General features: G+C 40.2%; 1 long non-coding RNA gene across 1 annotated transcript; it reads right to left on the minus strand.

Moving 5' to 3' along the window:
- Window positions 1–722: 722 nt before the first annotated feature.
- On the minus strand, window positions 723–6,559 carry LOC131311174 (uncharacterized). The gene is made up of 2 exons (XR_009195426.1): window positions 6,144–6,559; window positions 723–3,201 (listed from the first exon to the last, which is right to left on the minus strand). It is a non-coding gene; the product is annotated as an uncharacterized LOC131311174 (long non-coding RNA).

Genomic DNA, 6,559 nt, shown 5'->3' on the forward strand with positions numbered 1-6,559 from the left:
AGCCCGTGACTCCAAAATCTTCAAATCAACTAAAAACAGCCCCCTCCAAGCAAAACCCACGAAATTGAAGCTTGAATCACAAAAAGAAGACAAATTGAAGGTGGGTTTGTGTAGGTTTCAAGTGGTTTTGGTTGAGAGAATGAGATAGCGAGAGGAGGATGAGAGGAGAGAGAGACTGCCGAGAGAACTGAGAGAGGAAAGTGGGAGAAATAATTCTCCTGGAGAGAATTATAGAGTTGGGGAGTAATCCCACACTTCTCACACCACACACTCACATAATTACGCTTATATCCTACCGTACATACGCCCCATCGTTTATCCACACCGTACAATTTTTTTTTTTTAAATATGGGTCCCAAAAATACCGGTCTTTACACCCTATCCTCCTTAAAGAAATTTCGTTCCGAAATTTGTCAAGACAAGCCCAACCAAATCAAGTATCATATAGATACACAAAACCACAACAATTTACATCATGCAACAGTTCAATAATCATGAAAGTGCTACGTCAAAACTCACATCAATCAACTAAAACAAATGCGGATATTACTCTATAACTTCATCCCCCTTTTCCCACGTAAATTCGCACTAACGGCATCGTCTTACCCCTCCAAAACTAGATTACGTGAATCGAGGATACGTTTCGGTTTCTTACCATAGGACACGTCGACTTCTAATTCAATCTCGGACCTCTCTAACGCATGCAATGGATTCATTTCATACCTCCTCAATCTCCGTATATAGAACACATCATGTATATTGAAGAATTTAAGCGGCAACGTTAAACGGTACACAGTTTTCAAGCTTTTCTCTATTACAAAATTCCTATATACGACTGTCTATCTCACCATAGAGTTTTTTTTTTACCTCCTGAGTGTAACCCGATAATCCATTTGACTTCCTGAGACTTCTATCTAGAAGGTGCGGTGATCAAGCTCCCCTTCCAACTGGATTTCATCGGTTGTCGCCTAGTTATCCAATAGACACGTGCCGTATCCGATACCCAACCTCTCTTTCTAGCGGCGAACGCTTCCATTTCTTCCCCAGATGAGACACACTTCAATGCGGCGGTACTTTACAAAATGCGTGAATCTTCCCACTTCAAGTGACAATAAGAGACGACGACAGTCAACACAATTTTTGATTATCTCAAATGAGACAAACGAACTCTAAAACTCAAACAAAACTAATTAAGTATACGAGCATGGTAGTAAGGTACCCGAATCTAAAGGACACATGAGATCTTTAGAAGATTAGACAACAAACTCACTGTACAAACTCATGATAATCCAATGAATCTTAAAAAAACCGATCATAACTTTACTAAGGACAAACACAAAATAATGAGACAAATCCCTAGTAATCCAACTCATACAAGGTTGAAAATTTGTCCAATACCAAATTTGAGCAATACTTCTAACAAATTGAGACTGAGTGTTACAAATTGAACCATCGTTTACCTTTCGAGTTGAGGAACCACAACAAAGTTGGATGGCACTAAAGACAACTATCACATGTGATTTCAAATTGAACAGAGCCAACAAATAGATATCGAAAAATATGCTACCGCAAGATTTGGCTCAAATTTCGACATGAGAATTTGTGTAGAATGATACATTCCAAGAAATAAACTAGTAGCTGCAACAAGGAATCTCTAACCAACTAAATAGGTCAAGGCTAACAAACAGATACAAGGCAGATACGGGCAACAATAGCAACAAGTGCTAATTTAACGACACCGAAGAATTTGTATATCATAAGGTATGTGACCACAGATTGGGTTTAGTAGATTAAAGTATCAACACAAGAACTTATGCAGAATAATTGTGACAGACAAACAAACTAATAGTCGCAACCGAGGGATCTGAATCGTCCAATGAAAACTTATCCCAACAGAATAAAGTTAGAATAAAATTTCGAATGGAATACAGGAAATAGTCACCAACAGCAATAGCAAGTGTCATGGCCAGGGTGCTTCGCCACAAGATTCTGAATATTCCCAAGAAAAGCTAGGAATGGATTGTGTGATAATTAACTGAAATGTCAAGAACTATAATAGGTTAACGGTACAACGGACTTCACGAAAAACAAATTACGATACAACTCTAACAAAATTTCAATTAGGCCAACGAAATAGGGTAATAAAAGAAACAACTCTCACGAGATCACGCTCGGAATATCACCAACTAGCACAGACGCAACCAATCCCTTCCCAAACCAGATCAATTCTCACCATACATAAATCAAAGAAGTTGAAGACAACGCACCAATATGGAATGGCTAACGAATGAGTAGAACAACAAGGGAATGATGATACCTCAACAATTAACGTTTCTGAGAGCGAGAGAGAATGGTAGGAAATAGTAGTTTAGCTGTGGAATTGCATCTGTTACTGTTTCGGTGTACGTTTATTCTGCTGCACTGAGCTCAACCCACCTTGTACTCCCAATCCCAAAGGACAATTTCTCGCAAAGTGGCCGGGTTTGCGACAGACATAACAAAGCCTATCAAGCTGTGGAACTCCTTGATCCCTAGATAAGGTAGGTGGCCTAAGGTTAATCTGGTTTAGCGAAGGCTGATTTGGTTCCCTCTGTCTTTTCCTCCCTTGACTTTCAAAACTCCCTGGCATCGTACTCACTCTAATGGTTGGTTGCCTTGGTGCGCCCTGGGATTGCAGCTGGCTGACGATTTGCCAAGTTCCTAGTTCTTGTGCTATGCCCAACTCAGTCTGCACTCTTCTTCTCTGAGGACAATTTCTTTCAATATGATCAAACTTCCCACATGTAAAACAAGATCTTTCTTGGCGCCCCTGACATTGAGAACGAATATGGCCAAGCTGACCACAACGATGACACACAATCTGACGTTTGAGGACAACTCCCGAGGTCTCAGAACGAGAAGATGGTTTCAAACCCTGCTGGCCCTGCAAAGAGTGACAATTCCCTCAGTGTCTTCCCTCCTGAACTCTCAACACTCTCGGAAGATGATCCCGCGCTAACGACTCGACAGCTAATTTCCCCCACGTTCATACTTCTCTGCGTGCCCACTAGAATTTCAACGCCCTTCACACACTCAACAATCTCAGGAAACATTGCTTCCTCCCGAGTACACTGACTCGCCTCATCCCTCCTGTAAACATTGCAGCCCTGGTAATCATGGTCCCCGGTCTCACCCCACCTGACTCCCCGCCTCGAAGACATTCTACAGTGAAAGCATAAGAGACAAAATCATCATAAGAAATGAAATCATTAGTGTTAGTCACATCACTTTATGATACAGGTCTCCAACATTTCCAACAATGATCAACAACTCGGTGTCATTCTACTGTGATACATATGCAATGTCATATCAATGTATTGACTCTTTCTTGCAAGCACACGTGGTTTTGTAAAAATATGCAGCGATTCTTTCTTTGAACCCATGAGACTAAAAGTCTTCCCACGGTCTCGAGGGATTCTAAACTTATGCTCTGATACCAAGTTGTCACGCCCTCAATTTTTAACATAATTAAGAATGCCATCCGAAACACAAAATCCTTACAATCATACGTACATTACCCCAAAATACAATACAGTTTCCAATTCCACAAACTGGTCCACAAATACAATCTTCCAAAATAGGAATTTCATAACAAAGTGTTTTGTCTTATAAGAATAATAAAGTACTCTCCAAAATAGCTTTACTCGATAATGTCAGCATGCACTCCATGACCATGACCTGCAAGAACCTGAGATGGTAGGTTGAGCAAACACGTGCCCAGTAGAGTAGAGAAATTCTATGCACAAGTTATAAGAAAATATGTTAAGTATGCTTCTAGAGTGAATGAGTATAGACAGATGCAACCAAAGTATTTATAACTATTGACAGGAAGCTCTCTGTGGCCAAAGGATTCTAGGTAAATTAATACGCAATACCCTGCAGCACATGCACCATACGAGGACCATTAGTACCCCCACATCAACCCACAAAAGTCAGCAACGGCTTTAACACCGTACTATCACATCTCATTCCATATCACTCACTTTCACATTTCTCGTTTCATCATCGAATCTCCTTTCTCATTCCCATCTGTTATCAATATCTCCTTTGTTTCCAAATAGATGTAATGTATAGCAATCATTACCTATAGTGGTCAAGCTCCATTGATTCAAGTTTGAATAGCCGGAGTCCGTTCATTCTGTGCACGAATACCGAAAACTGTTGATTCGCTCAAGATTAGCCAGAGGATTTTTAGTAAAAATCCTTTTCCTTTTAAAACAAGTATATTTGATAAAAATCAACCTTTCTTTCCTTTTTCCATAAATCACATATCACATCAATCAAGGTTTTCACATGTCTCGCTCATTTCCGGTCATCTCACCAAATGTCCTAGGTGACGAAACCCGTTCATTTTCAGCCCGGTCATCTCATTATTTCAGTTGTTTTACCAAATGGTGATACCCATAGTGTCCAGTCCGGTCATCTCACCATCGAGTGGTGATACCCGTAGTATATTCACAAGTGGATTGATCATTCACAATCCAAAGCATTCCAAACAATCAACCATATCATAACACCAACTAATAAATAAATACACTCATGGTTTTTTCATAGTATATCACCATGTCCTACACGACGTACTAACCCGTAAGTAGCTCTACAACTTTCCACCCACTAGTATCGACACTCAAACCTCAAATGACGAACGCCATTGGAAACTAATAGTTCAACGAATCAAGAGGACAAGAGATCCTGCCAGACATGCTCACATCTACCCGTAATACTCACTACGGCGCCCCATATAGTCTATGGTACTCCTAACCAACTTTACGGTACGTTTTCCATTTACAACGAAACTAAGATGGTACTTAACGATTGTTCAATGAGTGGAAACGTTCAGTGAATCATTGGAATGCGAACAGTCAAGTGATCAAAGAATCTTAGTGACTCAAATAACTATTTTAGACTGAGTTACGGAAGTACCGGAAGCGAACGAGGTTCAAATAATAATAACGGAAGCAGAATAAACCAATTTGTGCCAAAAAGGCTCGAAAGGCTGTGTGGCATATTGAAAAGCCGTGCGATTAAATAATATGCCCTACGATTAAACAATATGTCGCATGATTAATTAATATGCCATACGGCGGAACGAAAATGCCGTACGGCTTTTTGAAAAGTTGATTTGCTGTACGATAATATAATATGCCGTACGGCAGAACGGAAATTGCCGTACGGCTATTTGAAAATCCTGATGAGCAGTACAATTTAACTATATGCCTCTTCTTCTTTTTTTATTAGAAATCCAAGAAGCTCTATCGGTAGGTCTTCCTACCAGTACAAATTAAATCCAGAGAAGCCACCAAAATTCATTGCTAGAAAAATACTAGACGTGGGTAACAGGTCGTGTTGGGTCATGTACGTGTCGGGTCTGTCGGGTTCGTGTCATAAACCACCAACCCGAACACGGCCCATTTAGAATTCGTGTTTCTCGAGTCGTGTCATTTTTGTGTTTCGTGTCAGAAATGCTCAACCCTAACCCGTTAACTTCGTGTCCGGTTCGTGTCGTGTTATCGTGTCCGTTGCCCAACTTTATATAGAATTTTTACAGATATACCATATATTATATATATATATATATATATATATATATATATATATATATATATATGTTCGTGTTAGTGGGTGACATAGATTAGTAACAGTGTTGGTCGTGTCAATTTCGTGTCTCGCATGTTCAACCCGACCCCGACCCATTTAGAATTCGTGTTCTCGAGTCGTGTCATTTTCGTGTTTCGTGTCAGAAATGTTCAACCGTAACCTGCTAACTTCGTGTCCGGTTCGTGTCGTGTTATCGTGTCCGTTGCCCAGCTCTAAAAAATACTGATGTTATACTGGTAGGAAAAAAAAATGTTCTACCGGTAGAGAGAGTGTTCTACCGGTTGGAACCTGGACGTTTCCGAGATATTCTCACTGTTCGACCAATTTCCAGCGAATGCAGAAAAATTAATAACCTCAACAACAATTTTGAACCCTATTATGATACAGAGAACAGCCGAGACTTGCCAGAATCAGGACTCAACAACAACAACTATAATACTATAATAGGTACGATCTATCAACATAAACATCATATTTACACATAACATGTGCAAGAAATTCCCTACCTCAAGTTTAGAGAGCAAAACCCCAAGGTTAATCAAGCCCTTGACTCCAAAATCTTCAAATCAACCAAAAACAGCCCCCTCCAAGAAAAACCCACGAAATTGAAGCTTGAATCACGAAGAGAAGGCAAATTGAAGGTGGGTTTGTGTAGGTTTCAAGTGGTTTTGGTGGGTTTTGGTTGAGAGAATGAGATAGTGAGATTCGGATGAGAGGAGAAGAGAGAGAGACCGCCGAGAGAAATGAGAGAGAAGTGGGACAAATAATTCTGCTGGAGAGAATTATAGAGTTGGGGAGTAATCCCACGCTTCTCGCACCACACACTCACGTGCACCTCTCACATAATTACGCTTATATCCTACCGTACATACGCCCCATCATTTATCCACACCGTACATTTGTTTTAAAAAAAAATATGAGT

The sequence above is a fragment of the Rhododendron vialii genome, chromosome 2a (assembly GCF_030253575.1).
Source record: "Rhododendron vialii isolate Sample 1 chromosome 2a, ASM3025357v1".
NCBI lineage: Eukaryota > Viridiplantae > Streptophyta > Magnoliopsida > Ericales > Ericaceae > Rhododendron > Rhododendron vialii.